Source organism: Protopterus annectens, chromosome 15.part0 (assembly GCF_019279795.1).
Source record: "Protopterus annectens isolate FY-2018-M chromosome 15.part0, PAN1.0, whole genome shotgun sequence".
In the NCBI taxonomy this organism is placed as follows: Eukaryota; Metazoa; Chordata; order Ceratodontiformes; family Protopteridae; genus Protopterus; species Protopterus annectens.
In genome coordinates, this window is record NC_056749.1 from 249,234,066 (window position 1) to 249,254,191 (window position 20,126).

A 20,126-nucleotide genomic window follows, 5' to 3' on the forward strand; every position below is an offset into this window, starting at 1 on the left:
TTTCTTTCTAGAGAATGGGGAAAGTGCGACTCTAAACTGCCCTCACTGTTTATAATGTTGCTATAGGGCTCAGATATGACTTGACAGGATTCGAACTGCAAAACATGTCAGCAAAATGCAACAAGAGGAAACAGAGCTAGTGGGACTAACCCGGTCAATAAAGAATACATCAAATAAATATCCCTATAAGAAATAAGACTATCTAGCCTAGTACTATTCTCATAAATTGTAAAGAGATTCTTCATTAAATTTACTTAAATGGAATAACATCTAAAACAAATCTGTTCAAGAATTTGGACACTCAAAAACAGCTTTATTCTTAAAAAGCTACTATATCCTTCATACATGTGAGGATCTGGAAAGCCTCCCTTATAGCAAAAAAAGCTGTTACTTTCTTGTTAACGTTAGGTAATATTACAAAGCCTGTAAAATGTTTCCCAAGGTTAAGCAAGTAAAAAAACTTACATTTTAAAAGCTCAATAAAGGTTAGCAGCTGAAACAGCATAGATACTAACTATATGCCAAAATGTGATTCATCCATCCCTTTTTATAAACTACTTATTCTTGTGAGGGGCTACAGTAACAAGCCAAGTAGGCTAGACCAAATTTTCCTATTCAAAGCAACAATTCCCACCTCATCTTGTGAGACTCCCAGGTACAGTCAGACAAGATAAGAAACATAATCCTTCCAGTCTCTCCTAGGTCTTCCCCAGGGGGTTGTGCTTGGTACACTTCCTGGAGATAGGGGTACCCATGGGGAAACAAAACAAAGTGCCTAATCCACATCTAACTCTTTTTAACCAAGAGCATTGGCAGGAGTCTTGAGTCACCCTAAACTAATATGTTTGCCACTATTACAGAAAGTAAGTTCAGAGAAAAAAACTAATTTCTGCCACATTTATCCACAATTTTATCCTTTTGAGTACTATCCAAACTTCAGGGCCACATGAAAGGATCAGTAACGTAAAAGGTCTGTCCAACAGTTACCTCTGTGTCAGCAACAATACCTGCAGTACCAGCTACCAGAGTACCCCATCCAATGATCACTCTATCTATACCCTGTACCATCACTTATGAACAAGACCTCAAGATCCCACCTAAGGAAGTTTCTTCCTCCTAATTCTAGAAATCAGTCAACTCTTTCCTGAGACAGAATTACTCTCAGCCGTGAACCACTCCAATGCCAGGTAGAGATTTGTTTGTTCTTTACCAAAAGTCTGATACCCATAACTACAAGTCCCTTAACTACAAAAAATAAACTGCAGTTGTCAAAGAAGTTGTCAACGTTGAAACTACTGTAAAGTAATTAAAATATTTCTGAGGAGGCTTTACCCTCTCTTGCACTTCCATTCTTTCGTTTCCAAATACTTATTCCATGACTACTACACCTCAGAGTAAGAGGAACACACTGAAGATACGTAACCTCAGATCCATGATATACTACTACTATTTGCACTTTTAGTCTTGTTATTTTAAGGACTGCAAGTGCAATCTCTGGAATTTTAACAGAAACCTAACCAGTAACATTAGGCTAGATAGAAAATAGATGCAAATGACAAAAATGCAACCATCACGCCCTTACAAACCTTAGCTGCACATTAAAAACATCATTACTGAAAATCACTTACTGATAGGGGAATGATGCACCCTTAGTGAAATCCTTTGTCCAGCCTGAATGTATTCAGATAAATGCTACAAATGTGGCCATAGCTCTGTTCCTCAACTAGAGAAACTGCAAAAAATTAATGGCATGAAGTGGCTCTGAAATCTGATGCTAAAAGACCTCACATAACACATCATGTGAATGACAACAAACGAATCTGACGTGAAGCCTTCAAAATCTTGAGTAAAAGAATTTTGAAAGAAGACAGAGCCATATGAAATGACAGTTTACAAGCTGGGCACAATAGTCTTTTTGCACAAGTTAGAGACGAGATAATATGACCTGTCAGCAGACAGAGGAATCACAGGCAGCACTGACAGACATTTTATTAGTGAGTTTAGAAACAAAGCAGTAATGTGGAAATGTTAAAATGTAGCACATTAACACCACTTAATTTATTCTTAAGGCTGGCTTTACAGAACAGTTTTGCCTCTGATTATGTAACAGATTATCCAAACATTTGATTAGTGACTCATTCTCTGGGAAGAAGAAATAGCAAGGATGACAGTGAGCAGCCGGCAACAGCTCACCAACTGCAGGAGGTAGGTATGGGCAAAGTTCCACAAGCAGTTCATAGGTAGGAAGACGACCTCTGAATGTAGCAGTTAAAACCAGGGGACCAGGAAAATGTGCACGTGCAAAGGAGTTTGCATACACTCTAGATGGAATCATGGGTGTGCTCAAGTGCACAAGTCCAGTGTATTGGGCATAACACTGCACTTTCCAGCCAACAATGTAATTTTAGGAGCACAAAAAAACTTCTTGACCCGTTAGATGACAGTCATGATCCTTAGCTCTTACGTTCCTTTCTGTGTCTCAGAATACTAGAGATCAGCACAAACAGAGAGACCAAGTGGTTATAGCAATCTGTTGGTATGGGGGGGGGGGGGGTGCTGAAAAAAGAATCCTTTTCACCATGCACTACAAACCATTATGATCAGTTCAACAAGTCCCAAAACTTCAATTCTTGAGCAGTTTAAAATTAAATTCACCTTTCAAACTTTGCTTGAGAATAATTCCTTGGCACACTATGTTTTAAAACAAGAACCATCTTTATTAAATTATCACTTATAATACAAGGAATCATACATTTATATAAGTGAAAATAAACTATATTGACTTTTTTAGTAGCAAACACTATACATCCCTTATAATCGATCAAGTCATTGTCAGTCAAACATTACACAATTCATTCAAATCCTGCCTTCTTTTAAACCTCATTCCTCCTCCAAAACATTATTCTGCATGAACTGTTCTCCCAACTCCCATTTTTTATGTAATTTGCTCCTGCCCTTTTCTAAAGATCCAATTTCCAGTAGTTTGTTTTCTCTTTTACTATATTCACTACTTCCATTACAGTTGGTTTAGACTTTAATTTCCATTTTCTACTAATTAAGTAATTATCAACCATAATTAGTCTCAGCAAGGCCTTAGTATGTCGACGGAATTCTGATTCTGACACACTGTTCTTGTACAAGAAACTCATGATTATGATCAAAAGGCAGATTCTACTCTATATCCACATGTACATGTCATACCTCTCAACTTCTTAGAGCAAGAAATCTGGACAAAGTCTAAAGCAGGGGGGTGGAGAAAAGCTCAAATATACAGACAAACTTTAAATATTGCTCTTAGAATCTTAGAAAGTTGCTAGAACAGGATTTGTGTTAGCACAAAGGTGCAACAAGCAAATTCCATTTTGTACTAGTGCTACCCCCTCCCAGACACCTATCACTTTAAAACTGACATCTCTCAAAATGCTGTCCAGAGCACTTAAGTAACATCTTCAGATGTTCACCTTAAAACTATTGAAATTATTATTTTTAGGTTAGTAATATTGCATCTGTTGTTAAAGGCTCACTTAGACAGTTGTAGATGTAATATGACCTGAAAAAAACAGATGCTCAGGAAAAAATGTACTCAGTAGAGTACATAGTATGCTAGCTACATCCTTGTGTTAGCATGCATTTTTGCGAAGGAAATGAAGTCTGAAAATTCAAATGTATGAAATTATTTAGTGACTTCAATCCTCAGTGATTTGCCAGAAAACTACAATTTTTAAGAAACAGACCACACCTATAAAGCAAAATTCTAGACAGTTGAGAGGTATGATTTTTGCTCTTCAAAATGTACCCATTCATTTTGCTGTGTACAATCTTAAGGAAAGTACAGTTGTGTACACTTACCATAAATGTAGATATTCGAGTGTATTCACTGTTGCCGTCATTACATTTGGGTTATCTGTTTGCAGATAGCCCTCAGCCAGCTTGATTATCAAAGTCTTGGGTCCTGCATCGGTTTCTGTCTCTTCTTCCATGGCGTCAGGTAGTCAGGGGTATAAAGCATGCAACTGACGGCATTATATCAGTTTTTCTTGCCCCAGATGTCAGGTGCCCCCATAATGGGAAGCAATTATACAAAAGGTTACACCTCCAACAAAAAACAAATACACCAAAAAGTTTAAATACAGTAAACAAGAAGAGAGGTACAGCCAATAGAAGTCAGGGGACTGGAGTGAAGGTAACCAGAACTGCAACAGTGAACACACTCGAACACCTACATTTATGGTAAGTGTACACAACTGTACTATGTACTTCGTGTTTCACTGTTGCAGTCATTACATTTGGATAGATTCCCAAAGCTAAGGAAGGGAGGAGGCAATTAGAGAGAATGAGGACCAGCTATTAGGCCCTGCAAGACTGCTGTGACAAAACCAGCTCTGGATTTAGAAAAAATAGGCAAGTGGTAATGCTTGGTGAAGGTATGAACAGAACTCTAGGAAGCAGCTTCTAGGATGTCCCTGGTAGGAACACCTCTGAGAAAGGCTGTTGAAGTAGATACAGCCCTGGCGGAATGTGATCTTATCCCCTGTGGGGTAGGTTTTCCATGGTGCTTACAGCAGAATTGAATGCAATGGCCTATCAACTTAGAAATGGTTTGCTTTGGAATGGCCTTCCCATCTACCCCTGCAGCAAAGGCAACTAGCAGCTGTTCAGTTTTCCTGAGAGGCTTAGTCCTGTCCAAATAAAATCTAAGTTGTCTGTGCACGTCCAAAGAGTGTAGTATTAATTCTCCTTTGTTCTGTGGATTAGAAAAGAAGGTGGCAAATGAATGGACTGATTGAGGGCCACACTGGATACCACTTTGGGCACAAAGGAAGGATTGGTCCTGAGGGACACCCTGCTGCATGGAAGATGATGAAGGGCTCCACTGCCATGAGAGCCTGTAATTCAGACACTTTTCTTGCTGAAGTGATGGCTAGAAGGAAGGCTGTTTTCCAAGAAAGGAATTTCAACTCTGCAGTTGCAGCCGGCTCAAAAGGAGGTAGACTGAGCTTTTCCAATACAAAGTTAAGGTCCCAGGCTGGAGTAGGGGCTCTCCTGGGTGGTCTTAAATTTTTGGCCCCTCTGAGGAATTGCTTCGGCATGGGGTGAGAGAAGAGGGGTGGCTCAGTATTACAATGTGCTGAAATGGCTGAGGCATTAATTTTAATAGAAGAGAAGCGAAGGAAAGGCCCTTGTGAAGCATCTCTGTTAAGTACTGGAGAATATGCGGTAAGTTGGGCACAGTTGTGCCCATCCCCTGAGTTTGGCTCCAGGAACAGTATCTTTTCCATTGTTTAGCATAGGATTTTCTAGTACTAGGCCTCCTTGCCTCCAGAATGACATCCAGCACTTGCTTACTGAGGGATGGTATTGGAGAGCTCAGGTAATTACCCAGGCTGCAAGGTTCAGGGTTTGAAGCTGGGGGTGCAGAATCTGGCCCTCCTGCTGGGACAGCAGGGAAGGGGTCTGAGGCAGGTGCCATGGTTCCAGCAGTGACATACTGCGCAAGAGGGGGGTACCAGTGTTGGCGTGGCCAGTCAGGTGCAATGAGTATAGTCCTTGGTGTGTCCTGTTTGATCTTTAGTTGAAATTTTGAGAGGAGAGGCATAAGGGGAAAGGCATAAACTGAGAGGCTTTCCCAGATGAAGGACAGGGCATCCACTTTCCAAGCTTGTCTGTGGGGAGTCCTTGTGCAGAATTTGTCCAGCTGGTAGTTCTGAGGGGAGGCAAACAGGTCTATCTCTAGGCTCCCCCATTTGTTTCTCAAAATGCTGAATATATTTGGTTCCAGTTTCCACTCGTGTAGGTTCATGAGATTTCTGCTTAGGTTGTCTGCCAGGGAATGTAGCTTGCCTGGCAGGAACTGAGCTTGTAGGTGCACTTGGTAGCTCAAGGCTGTATTCAACAGAGCCATGGCTAGTCTGCAGAGAGGGTATGAGTGGGTCCCCCCCTTCTTGTTTATGTACCACATAACAGTGATGTTGTCTGTCTTTACCAATAATTGTCCTGGAATAATGTGGTCCTTGAAGGCTGCCAGAGAATTTTGTACAGCTAACATTTCTTTTTGATTGATATGCAGGTGCATTTGACTCTGGTTCAATTTGCCCTAAATGCACTGCCCTGCCAAGTGAATCCCCCATGCATAGTCTGATGCATCTGTTGTTAGGGTTTGGTTGGCAGGGGGTGGAGTGAATGGCAGTCCCTTGTTGTGGTAGCAGGCCTCTGCCCACCAAAGGAACTCTGTTTTTATACAAGGAATGATAGGAATCATTGATTCCAGGTCCTGAGAATGTAGACACCATCGGCTTTTTAGATACCATTGTAGTTTCCTCATATGCAGTCTTGCATATGGAATTAGTAGGATGCAAGAGGCCATGAACCCCCAGGGCTTGCAGATAGCTGGGTGTTTGTGGCCAATAGTTTGAAGTAGGCTGTCAAATAAACTTGTTTCTCTGGCGTGAGGTAGGCCATCTGTGAAGTGTTCAAACTTGCTCCCAGGAATACAATTTGTTGGCAGGGTACTAGATGAGATTTCTTTTCGTTTATGGTGTACCCCAGTGAGGTTAGCAGTTTCTTTACAAATGCTAGATGATTTAATAGTATGTCCTGGCTTTCTGCCTGAAATAGACAATTGTCCAGGTATGGGTGTATTTGAATATTTCTTTGCCTGTAGAATGCAATGACTGGAGCTAGGCACTTTGTGAATACCCTGGGTGCAGAAGATAAACCAAAGGGAAGTGCAGAGAACGGATAGTGCATGTAGCCTGCTCTGAAGCGTAGGTATTTTCTGCAATATTCCCTTATTGGGATGTGCAGGTAAGCTTCCTTTAAGTCCAATGTTGCCAACCAGGCATTTCTGCCTAGCATGGGAAGCAGCTGATGAAGAGTTAGCATTTTGAATTTTGGAATTACCAAAAAGGTGTTTAGCATAGACAGGTCCAGGACAGGACACGAGGAGTTGTCTTTTCTGGGTACCAGGAAAAGTCTGGAGTAAAAACCTTGTCCCCATTCCTCTGCTAGAACAGGTTGAATAGCCCTGATACTTAGAAGAGAGAGAACCTGCTGTTGAGCCTCTGCCCACTGATTTGGGGGTAGGTCTGGCCAACCGTTTGGGGTTGGTAAGGTGTGGAAGTGGAATCTGTATCCTTGGGAAACTATATTTAAAACCAATTTGTCTTGGGCTATGAGTTCCAGTTTTTTGCATGCAGGGCAATCTTTCCCCCTAAAGGAGTAGTCAGCTGGGCAGGGCTTGGAAGGTTTAAGGTTAAGTCATTATGACAGTTTACCATAGGGGGTGTCTTACTACTTCCAGCTTTGGAAGTGGAAGCTCCCCACTGCTTAGGCCTGTGAATACCCTGACACTGTAGCCTAGGTGGTCTGCTGTTCCTGGGTTTGGACTGAGAAGGCCTGGAAGAGACAGAAAGAACCAATTCTTAGAAGGCCAATGCCTACTAAACCTGGGAGACTGTACTTGCAGGAAATCTTTAACAATTTGCATAGATTTAGCTTTTTCCTCCATCTTTTAAGTACTTCTTCTGCTTTGTTGCCAAACAGGTGGTCTTGGTTTAAGGGAGCATCCAGTAATTTAGCTTTAACATGATCTGGCAAAGTTTGCTCCTTAAGCCAAGCATGCCTTCTAAGAACAGACCCAGTGACAGCAGCCCTGCAAGATGCCTCTAAGGAGTCAAAACCACATTACAAAGTATGTTTACCAACTTGTTCAGCAGAATGCATTAAATCCTGTAATTCTTTATTTTCAGCACAGTCAGGAATCAACATAATTTTTTGTTTAAGTAATCCAATAATATGCTGCTGATACTTTAACATATGAAACTGGCAGTTTAAGGCCGTAATGGGCAGAGTAGCAGAAGTGTATACCTTCTTACCCCATCTGTCCAGGGCCCTGGAATCCCTATCAGAGGGGGGTAGGGTTTTTGGCAGTAGTAGCTTTAATGCCTTTGGGTCCCTGTGAAATTGTCTCTGGGTCCGCAGTAGGATTCTTAAAGAGGAACTTGTGAGAGTCAGGTACTCTGTAATACCTGTCAGATTTCCTGGGAGCCAGAGGTAAGGTGTCTGGGGCCAGGCTAGTTTCCAAGAAGGCATCATCTACAATGTCCAGTACAGGAGGGATAGCTAAAGGCCTGTGTTGAGGTAGGAGTAAGAATTCCCTAAGCCTCTTTTTGGAGTCAGAGTAATCCTGGCTTTCCCAAAGGAAATGCTAAGAGTTTGCAAAATTTCACCAAAAGAGAAATCTTCTGGAGGGGAAGCAGAGGGAATGGAGTCCTCTGCATCAGAATCCTCACAGGTAAATAAGGGCAAATCCTGGTCATCAGAAGAAACAGAAATTTCAGAATCCTGATCAGAAGAATCAGAAGGAAAATCAGTTCTACGTCTCTTAGAGGGGGAAGACTGGCTTCCCCTAATTAGAGTAATAAGGTCTTCAGCCATTTTTATCATTTGTTTTTTAGGCATATGGGCCTGACCATGCGGTTTGGACGTCGGTTTTCTAGGCGTGGATCGAGTTTTAGGCCTTGAAGAAGAAGGTGGCGTTGGTTTAATATGCAGGTCAGTAGGCCTGAATACACCCTCAGAAGCCGGTGCCTGCACAGCGGCTCCAGACCAACCAAGGTAGAGACATCCACAGGTTCCATAGTCAAAGAAGCATCTTGCGGCATACTGCACTCCAAATGGGTCTCAGTAGAGGCCTGCGAATCTGAAGTAGCGGGTATCAGCGGCTGCGAAAGCGCCTCACTGAGTAATGGCGAACTGGTGAATAGCTTAATGGAAATGTCGTCGGCAGCTTTGGACCTATGCGGTCTGTCTCTGTCTTTATCTTTACGTTTTTTCAGAATGTCAGTTCTGTCAGATGGCTTACTGAACCCATTTCTGGATAATTAAACTTGGTACCGAAATAGCTTGATGCGAAAATGAACCGACAACGAATAGTTTGAGGATTGAATAAGGCACAAAACCAACAGCGGGAGACGTTGTGGTCTAGGCCTAAACAAGGAATACAGTACGCATGAAAATCTTTATGAGGTATTTGCTTTCCACAAGTAATACAATTGTTAACATTTACTGACATCGGTTTAGAGGAAGAAAAAGGATCCCCAACGGGGTACTTAGCTTTTTTAAAGACTTTGGTTCTGAAACTCGAAAACGAAAATTTCAGGAGTCAGCCAACCGGCACTTGTGAACTGCTACTGCTTCTGCTTCGGGCACCGCACGGCAAGAAAGACTGATGTAATGGCATCAGCTGCATGCTTTAAACCCCTGACTACCAGACGTCATGGAAGAAGAGACAGCAACCGACGCAGGGCCCAAGACTTTGATAATCAGGCCGGCTGAGGGCTACCTGCAAGCAGATAACCCAAATGTAATGACTGCAACAGTGAAACACGAAAAACATCACTGCCATCTACTGGCTAAAATTATCTATGACAGTTGCTCAGCAGGTAGCACACTTGAATTTGATGCTGGAAACAGCAGACTTCTGTGGGTTTCTTTCCCCATACCATATGTCAGGATTAAAGTTCCCAAACTGACATTTGTGGAGCATGGGGGATACTGTACATCTAAGGTACTATCCATAAATTGAAATACTCTCTCATCAAACTAAACAACTAGGATGGCGAATTAAGTCTACCAAAGTCAACTGAAGTAAAGATTGCCTCCTAAGCCAAGGACAAGCACAAGGCTTTCTTTAGCTATGTCCAAAACCTCAAAGGCAGTACACAACAGTGCGCAAAACTTCAGCTTCAGCTCCAATTCCACCCCCCCCCCCCACAAATAATATCATCAAACATAACCCTCCCAACTGTCACTAGGGAGCAGGTCCTAAATGTGCTAAGGCTAAGAACACCACACTGATGGTCCTCAATAACATCCCAGGATACCCCCTAAATAGACTGAGGCATGATCTATCTGGACCTCAGATGTCACTACTTAACCACAGCCTCCAGACAGGCTTTGTGCCACATAAATGGAGGACTCCAACAGTAATGCCTCTGCAAACAGGTTATCCGTTAACAGATCCTGGGAGCTACACAACCATAAGTCTGCCTAGTGTCATATGTAAAGCCATGGAAAGAATTATCATAGATATGATTAATAATGTCATAGGAAACCTTCAGATGTGGGATCCAACCCAGTTTGGCTTTGTCAAAGGCAGAACTTACATACTCAACCTGGTGGACTTCTTTGAAAAAGGCCACCAAGGCAATGGATGAGGGTAAAATGGTGCACACTGACCACCTTGACCCGGCTAAGGCATTTGATACAATACATGACTCAGACACTGGAAACAAACTCATAGAATTAAGAATTACCCCTTATGTTACACAATGGATAGCCAGCTGGTTCCCAGAAAGAACCCAGGAAGTTGGGATAGAGGAGACTACTTCCACAAAGAGGTCAGTCACTACAGGAGTCCCTCAAAGCTCTGTGATGAGCCTCATTCCTTTTTGATATTCACTTCTCAGAAGTCAAAGCCAATGTCAAAGGTTTCTGGCTGACCAAGTTTTGCAGACTACAAGCAGTCTGAGAATCCCCCCCAAAACATTTACAACAGGCAAATGGCTGGTGCTAAAATCATGCCTTAAAACTCAATGCCAAGAAATGCATAATACTACTATTTAGTCAGTCGGACACCCTAAGAAACTACCTCACTGATAACCCACCCCTAAAAGTGGACCCAATAGTCAGGGATGTGGAGATGTATGTGGATAGTAACCTGACTTTTGACCAGTATATGTCTAAGGTAGTAAGGAAAACATTCTATGTTGCTCAACTTACAAGCAAGGCATGGCATTCTTGGTCCAAGGAGGTCACTGTTCCTCTGTATTTGGCCCTCATCAGACCCAACATTGAGTAAAACACCCTCACTGGTATGTACCTGACCAGGCACATGAAGCAACTGGAGGTTCCTCACAAAAATAATACAGGATGTAAACAACATGTCCTCTGCAGATAGCTACAAAGCCCTAGCTCTGTACTAGACTTCCTACAGACTGCTGAAAGGCGATCTGTGCCTAGCATACAAGGCATTCCTGGATCCCACTTTGATGGACCTTTTGCACATCACAGAAAGCCAATAGCTTCAGATCTACTTGATCTAAAGACTTGAACCTTGCTTGCGACATAAATAGGACATGTTGGAGGTTCCATGTGTCTCAAAGAATTCTCCTCCTCTGGAACAGGATTCCTATACATGGGCAGCAGAGTTCTTCCCTACAGCTATTCAAGTATAATCTGGACCAATGGATGGGAAATTGAAAATTCACCCCTCCTCTAGCACCTATGTCTCTAGTAGGCACAAGCAGTCAGTAAATTATACCCTAGTTTACTTTTACCCTTAAAATGACCACTAAGACTAAAGAAAATGGCTGGATACATTTGGGATGCATTGCTAAGCTTACAAAGGCCCCAGTGGTTGTTAGCCTACTGTACACTTATAAACATCTGAATCTATGGATTAGTCATTAAACCACAGTCTCATCTCAAGTTGGTGGTAGCTCATACACAAGTAAAGGATCCCATGGATTGAAAGTCTACACCACGAATGCACCAGTGAGTAGTTCACACTTGCCTGGGAAATCTAACACTAAAAATAAATTTCTGTAACACTGACATACACATAATACCTTCATACACATTATACCTTCCAAGATGTGGCAGTTAACACTAGGACTGGGAAACTGTGAGGCAGATGCGTTAAACCTGTCAAGATTAAGGAATAAGCTTCTCCTTGCAATGAGAACAAATCAGTCATTAATTTCTTTCACAAATCCAACAAAAGCAGCTGAGGGTAAGCTCCAGGATCAAAAATAAAGCAACCTCGAATAATAGTAACAGCAGTACTGTCTTTAATGCAAACACAAGCGCTTTCACACGGAGCTTATTCAGGTATACATACAAAGCATCAAAAACACACCTTCTTATAATACAAATAATTAAACATAATTAAACCACATGACTTCAATTGGATTATTTAAAGGCATAACATTTCCTCAAATCATCATTTAACATTATTACCCTATCAATGAATCAAACTATATACTAAAACATTCATTAAAAAACATTCATTAAAAAGCATTTATTAAAAATAGAACTACTTACCTAGTGCTCTTTTACCAAGAACAGGTTTCATAGGCACAGTATCATTAAGGCCATGGCCATAATTGGCTCTCAGCATAACTATCCATTTTGCCTCCATCTCCTCTGTCCTAGCCCTAATGTCTCCACCCCTTATATTCTCATAGGTCCTAGAAACTCCCATAAAATGAAAACTATGCTGTTCACCCATGTTTAAAATATGCTTTACTAGAGCATTAACATTCAACCCTTTCCCAATGTGGTAAATATGCTCCCTAATTCTCTCTCTTAGGGTGTGATCCTTCTTATCTACATAAAAACTATTACAGGCCAAACAGCTAGCCAAATATACCACATGTGCGGTCTCACATGTGGCATCAACCCTAAGGTCAAAAACCTTTTCAATATCCGGATGCTTAAAAAACACCTTTTTATTAATGTATTTGTATTGTGCACATTTACCACATGGCTTGGTTCCATAAACTACCTTATCATAAACTCTATCTTTAACATTACATAATCTTCTCTTCAAATTCTTATTATTTTTAAAAGTAAATTGAGGTCTCAAACCTACTATAGCACAAATCTGTGGATCCGTCATTAATATCTTCCAATGCTTAAGGCGTTAGTAACTAACTTATCTAAACATGTCCTATCAGATGCTGAGTTAAATGTTTTAAAAAAATGGTCTATCTTTTATACCTTCCACTGATATGTGCATTATGGACATTGTGTTTGATTTAAAAATGTTCACTAGGAATTTGACTTTAAAGCATATGTTTAAACAAACACAATATGATAGTTCTTTTAATTTTAGAAAACCAATTATGTTTGTTCCTAAACAAACAGCACTTATTAATGCCTTTGAGCAAATTTGTATTTCAGACATTTATAAGGTCTATAATGATAGGAACTATAAAAGTAATTGGCAAAGATGAGTTTAAAGCCCTACATCGACTTGAGAATGATACAAGTTTGGTGATTAGGCCAGCTGATAAAGGTGGGCGAATTGTGCTATTGGATAAGAATCAATATGATGTATTAATGCATGAGATGTTGGAGGATAGGAAGTTCTATCAAAAGATTACACTAACACAGGTGGAAGCAATGGTTGAATCAGTCAATAGTCAGATTAAACATATGGAGCACCTTGAGATGTTGAGCGATGAATTAGTAAGATACTTTACAACCACTAAATTTACAATACCTAAGATACAGAGGCTACCCAAGCTTCATAAAAATCCTATTAGACCTCCTATGAGACCGATAGTCTCGGGTAGTGGGTGGTGTACGGAATCTATTTCAATTTATTTGGAGAAAAAACTAAGACCTATGATTGATACTTCATTGTATGTGTTGAAAGACACAGAGCAGTTTTTGCATGATTTATATGATTTCACAAATCAAGGTGCAATTAATGAGAATTTTATTTTTGTCACTCTTGATGTTGTTTCCCTATTTACTGTTATTCCAAATGAGATAGGGATAGAATATTTAAAGAAATTGATGATTATGTTTGGTTTACATAGTGCTGATGAGATGATATTGTTACCAAAATTAATGTGCATTGTGCTCATGAATAATGTTTTTTTTATTTAAACAGCAGGTGTATTGGCAAAAAGAATGGTGTGGCCTTGGGGAGCTCATGTTCCAATAGTTATGCAAATGCAGTTATGTTGACATGGGAATTAGACTATTTGGTAAAAGGACCGTTTAGCCATTTGATATAATTTTACAGGAGGTTTGTTGATGACCTCTTTATTTTATGGAAGGGTAATGTATCTGAATTAGAGGCATTCGTTGAATATATCAATGGTACAACGCAATTTTTGAAGTTCACTTTGAACTATTCAACAGAAGGTATTAGTTTTTTAGATGTATATGTAGAAAAAAATGGGATGGATAGGATATCTACTAGATTATTTAGAAAGGATTGTTATGTGAACAATCTATTATCCAGAGAAAGTATGCATCCCAAATATGTTTTTAAAAATGTAGCGCAGAATCCGTTTTTTAGAGCCTCTAGGCTGAGTGTTAAAAATGAAGAGTATCAGAAGCAAATGGTTAGGACTAGATATGAACTCATGGAAAGGGGCTATGATCAAAGTGTTATAGAGAGCAGTGCCATGACTGTTAGACAGTTGAGAGAGACAAGAGCTAAGCCTCACTTCTCAGGGGGGTCTTCCAGGGAAGTGAAGAGAAATGATAATAAGCTTAAGGTCTGTGTATCCTATTCTAGGGATATAAGGTAATATACAGACATTATTAATGAGCATTGGAAGATATTAATGACGGATCCACATATTTGTGCTATAGTAGGTTTGAGACCTCAATTTACTTTTAAAAATAAAAAGAATTTGAAGAGAAGATTATGTAATGTTAAAGATAGAGTTTATGATAAGGTATTTTATGGAACCAAGCCATGTGGTAAATGTGCACAATGCAAATACATTAATAAAGAGGTGGTTTTTAAGTATCCGGATACTGAAAACGTTTTTGACATTAGGGTTGATGCCACATGTGAGACTGCACATGTGGTTTATTTGGCTAGCTGTTTAGCCTGTAATAGTTTTTATGTAGGTAAGAAGGATCACACCCTAAGAGAGAGAATTAGGGAGCATATTTACCACATTGGGAAAGGGTCGAATGTTAATGCTCTAGTAAAGCATATTTTAAACATGGGTGAACAGCATAGTTTTCATTTTATGGGAGTTTCTAGGACCTATGAGAATATAAGGGGTGGAGACATTAGGGCTAGGACAGAGGAGATGGAGGCAAAATGGATAGTTATGCTGAGAGCCAATTATGGCCATGGCCTTAATGATAGTGTGCCTATGAAACCTGTTCTTGGTAAAAGACCACTACATAAGTAGTTCTATTTTTAATAAATGCTTTTTAATGAATGTTTTTAATGAATGCTTTAGTATATAGTTTGATACATTGATAGGGTAATAATGTTAAATGATGATTTGAGGAAATGTTATGCCTTTAAATAATACAATTGAAGTCATGTGGTTTAATTATGTTTAATTATTTGTATTATAAGAAGGTGTGTTTTTGATGCTTTATATGTACACCTGAAGAAGCTCAGTGTGAAAGCGCTTGTGTTTGCATTAAAGACAGTACTGCTGTTACTATTATTCGAGGTTGCTTTATTTTTGATCCTGGAGCCTACCCTCAGCTGCTTTTGTTGGATTTGTGCATTTGCTTTTTGTTTCTGCAGAGGTGCCTGGTGTTTTTTGGGCGTTTTTTGCCTTATCTTTACGTATTCATTTCTTTCAAAAATATTTGTTTTACATATATACATGAACAATATCAATAGGCAGTTACAGTAGTTAAGCTTTATGAAGTTCCAGCGTGACAACTTGTCCTATGAACTTAGGTACTCATTCAATTCCAGCTCAGGTCACTCACACCAACAGTCTCTGCAAGTTCCAGTCAGACTTGCACAAGCTCCACCAATGACTCGAAAACCATAAGCTACTTCTTAACCCCAACAGGAGCAAAACTACGTTTTTTGTTACTTCACAGAAAATTCACCAAACACCTGACTCTCTAATTATCTTTGACCTGCAAATCCATTCCATAGAGAAAACCTCCACCTTCAAATACCTAGGACTATGGCTTGATCAGTCATTGAACTTCCATTTCCACATAAAGTGAGAATCAAAATAATCTCCTTCCTCTTCTGAGCCAAAAACATCTCCCCTTTTCTATCCTGACCAGCCAGAGCAGCCACTGGCAAAGGAGTTCTCCTTTCTCAACTTAAATATGGGCTCCCAATTTTTGCTTCTGCCTCCAAGAAAAACATTGTCACACTCCAGACTATCTTAACAGCACCAGCCAATTCATTACAAACTCACCTCTCTGTGATTATTACTGTACCACCCTAGAAAAAGCCAAGTGGCTACCCATTTTTTTTCATCACCAAACTGCTTCCCGAGACTCATGCAAACCCGCTCCGCTTGGGCTCTCTCTGCTCCCCTACCCCCATTCCCACCCATCCTCTCTTTCACTGCACTTATACCTAACCAAACCACACCCCTACACTCCCCAACCAATCCTCACCCACATCCCCAGACTCCTCTCAATTCCCACCTACCCACTCCACCCCTCTCATCTCATCCACTCTACTCTCCCTCCCCACTTGCACACCACACACTTCCTCTTCACTATTCTTACTAATACTCTACTTCTCCAATTTCTTTACCTCACCTACAACTACACCTCCTTCCACTCATAGCAAGTCAAACACTTCCAAACACCAACACTACCACTACTCACACTCCACTCACAAACCCATGCTTATAGTAAAATGAATCCACAACTCTTTAATCACACAACCTCTCTCCTCTCAAACACACACCCACCATCCTATCTCCCCAGCCTCCAAATACCACAAAATTACAAATAAACTTAGACAACTTCTACTACACTCTACTAAAATACTCTACTAAAATCCAAGCTGGCATCCATACCAGGTTCCAATGACATCAACTCTCAACAGCTACTATCTTCCTCAAGTCCCACGCCTACCACCTGTAGCCAATCTACCACACATTCTCATCCCTGCCCCCTCCTTTTATAAAGCCTCTAACTCCAATCTGCTCCTTTTAAATCTCAACCTCCGTAGAATTCCACCCTGTCCTATCCACCTACTCACCAGATATAACTGTGATAACTAAAGCCCCACATTAAAGACAGTGAAATTCTCACAACAGGGTATATCATCATAAGACTACACAGAGTTAACAAATTAGGAGGTGGTGTTGTTATGTTTAAAGATGCCCTCAGTCTTACAACTAAACTGCACCCTTCTTGATTTACCCAACTCTGAAATATTGACTACTCACCTTAACATCAACCCTAACAAAGCAATAAATATAGCCACCTATCTTCTTCCCGGTAACAACCTTCCAATCATAGAAAATCTACATTCCTGGGCAGCTATAAAATTCACCAAAGAAACTATTGTGCTTGGTGTTTGTAATCTAGATTGGCACACCTGCACATCAAAAAACCCATCCAACTTTGTAAATCTCTTCAACTTCTCCCAAACAATACCCTGTCCAACTCGCATAGACAAACACTCCAACAAGCAGTCAATGTTAGACTGGATCAGAACCAACAAGCCTAACCTACGTTACCTGGCTGGTTGCCTACCTGACTTCCTCAGCGACCACTCTCCAACCTTTCTTTACAGTAAAGTGTGCATACCCAAAGCAAATCTTTTATAAATACATAATTTCCAAGAAAAACTTCTCCCCCACTACTTTTAACCTCCTACTCCAACAATGTGACTGGACACCACTTAAACACTTACAATTAAATGCTGCTGTTCAGTACTTTAATGAAACCTTCCTTACAATTCTTAATAATCTTACCTCTGCGAGAAACATTCACACTAAAACTAAGCCCCTCCCATGGCTAAACAAAGACATCAAACTACTAATGAAGTGTAGAGATAAAGCCTGGTCAGCTTACCATACATCCAAAAACACAACTGACCTCTTAACTTAACAACTACGAAAATTAACAAAGAAACAGATCAAAAAAAGACAAATAAACTTGCTTCCTAAACCTGTCAACAGAAACACCAATATAATCCCCAAAAATTCTGGCAATCCATCAACCAGCTCCTCAACCCCTCCCTCAGTCACCTCAAACAACCTAGACCCTATTTCAACTCAATTCAACTCCCACTTCATCAACACAGTGACCTCTCTACTAGACAATCAACCAACCCAGCCACTTCCTGTCCCCACCCCTGCTCCTGATAATCACAATCCCTTCTCCTTCACACCCATACAAACTAGTTATATGAAGTTGCTCTTAACCAAACTTAAATCTTGCTGCATAGCTGCAGATAAACTCCCAAATGAATTTCTAAAACTTGGCACTCCTTCAGTTGCTCTCCCTGTTTCAGTCTTGATTAATCAAGAACAATGTGCTCCACTTCTATGGAAAATATCTCACATTATACCCCTCCACAAATGTGGACCCTCCAAAGAGCTAACTAACTATTGCCCCATAGCCATCCTTCCCCCCTTGCAAAAATCTTAGAAAAATGCATCCACAACCAACTCATTAGCTACTTCCTTAACAATAACCTCCTTTCCAGTTCTCAGCATGACTTTAGACCTAAACATAGTACCAGCACTGCCCTCCTAACCTTCACTAACACCATCCATCATCTCATGAACTAAGGTCAGCTTGTTTCTTCCATCTTTTTTGATATGTCCTAGGCCTTTGACACCGTATCCCACCAGCTACTCCTTAATAAACTATCTTCCTATGGCCTCATTCCATCATCACTTGTTCCATAGCTATCTTTCCAATCAGCAACAGGCTACAAAATGGGAAATCCCCCCACTCCCCATCTCCCTGGGTGTATCCCAACGTTCTATACTCGGTCGACTTCTCTATCATATTCGCAAACAACCTTAGTTCAGCAACTCAACTAGCCTCCATAGTACAGTATGCCGATGATACTACACTTATCTGCTCTACCTCCTCACCCCAAGAACTCCAACTAAAAAGGCAATCATCTCTTCAGGACATAGAAACATACCTCTCTCAACACCAGCTCATTTAAATCCCAACAAAACCAAAATTATAATTTTCAGTAACAAAAAACCCAAACCTTCCCAGCCCTCTCTCTCTCTCAATCTTCTCCGCAAATGGAACCAAGAAAGTCCCCACAAACCACACTAAACTTTTAGGTGTTACCATAGATGATAACCTCAAATTCAATATACATATTACTCAAATTCAATATACATATTACTCAAACTATCAAAAAAGTCCACATCAAACTAGACACCCTATACAGGGCCAAACCATTCCTAACTCCGAATGCCAGGCTAGCCACTGCTTGTTCACATCTGCTATCCACCCTCCTGTATGGTTCTCTCATATACACAAACCTTTGAAAATCAGACTTCAGCAACCTAGAATAATGTTACAATAAGACTGCTAAATATGCCACTAATAAACCACACAGATCTCACCACTGTTCATCTCTCTGTTAAAATGGCTAGAGCTCCCCAACCTTTTATCATTTAATCAACTAGCCCTAGCACACAAAATAATCCATCATCCTAGTGACTGCCCTGCTATCTCCTACTTAGTCCAACCTAGTATTAATCTCTCAGATCTTCTAAAAAACATTTACTAAAGGTTTCTAACTCCCACAACTATCATGCAACTCTCTCTATTCACATAAAACAGCCAAACTCTAGAACACTCTTCCAGAGACAATAGCAAAAAACCCTATCCACAATCATTTCAAATCACTCCTAAAGGAACATCTTACTAGTCATTGGCTGTGCTCATGTCACTCTCCAGGATAACTATCTACTGTCTGATATCTTAATTTGTTTTAGTATATAAGTACCCCCTGTACTTGCATTGTACTATTGCTTGTATTATACTACTGCTTGTATTTCTACTGATTGTACTGTACTATTGCGTGTCTTGTTTTAATACTTGTATTGTTGTTCTGTACTACTGTGGAGCTTTTCTCCCTGGGTCTCCACTGAAAATGGGCTCCTGGACACTACCCGGTTAAAAAATGTAATAAATAAAACAAAGATCTAATGTACATTTAGGATCCCAACTCTTACAAAATTCTCCAGTTACACACACATTTACCCCCCTTGCAGCTAGACTTCATGAAAAAAACTCCTCATGTAACCTGGAATGCAATTCCCAAGCCACCAACTCTCATTAGCCAAACTCCACAGCACTGCACAAGCTTTCTCCTCTCAGACACCTACTCTCTGGCAAGCTCTCATCAACATTAAAGAAATCAACACTTATTCCACATTCAGAATGCAGCTTAAAAAGTACTTCTTCATCCAAGCCAAATGCTCCTGCTTCAAAAAAGGACATATCACCTAACCTATATCCTTTCAGAGTCTCTTCTCCTCATTAAAGATTCAATGAGGATTGACCTACTTTAGAAGCTATTCTGAACTATTGTTATTGCTTACATTTCTGTGTTTTATATTTGTGAAATGTTTTGTATTTCACTTGGGCTCACC

General features: G+C 40.3%; 1 protein-coding gene across 2 annotated transcripts in view; it reads right to left on the bottom strand.

Moving 5' to 3' along the window:
- The window catches only part of THAP2 (THAP domain containing 2), a 456,918-nt gene that overhangs the window by 152,906 nt on the left and 283,886 nt on the right, over positions 1-20,126 (bottom strand). The window lies entirely within an intron of this gene.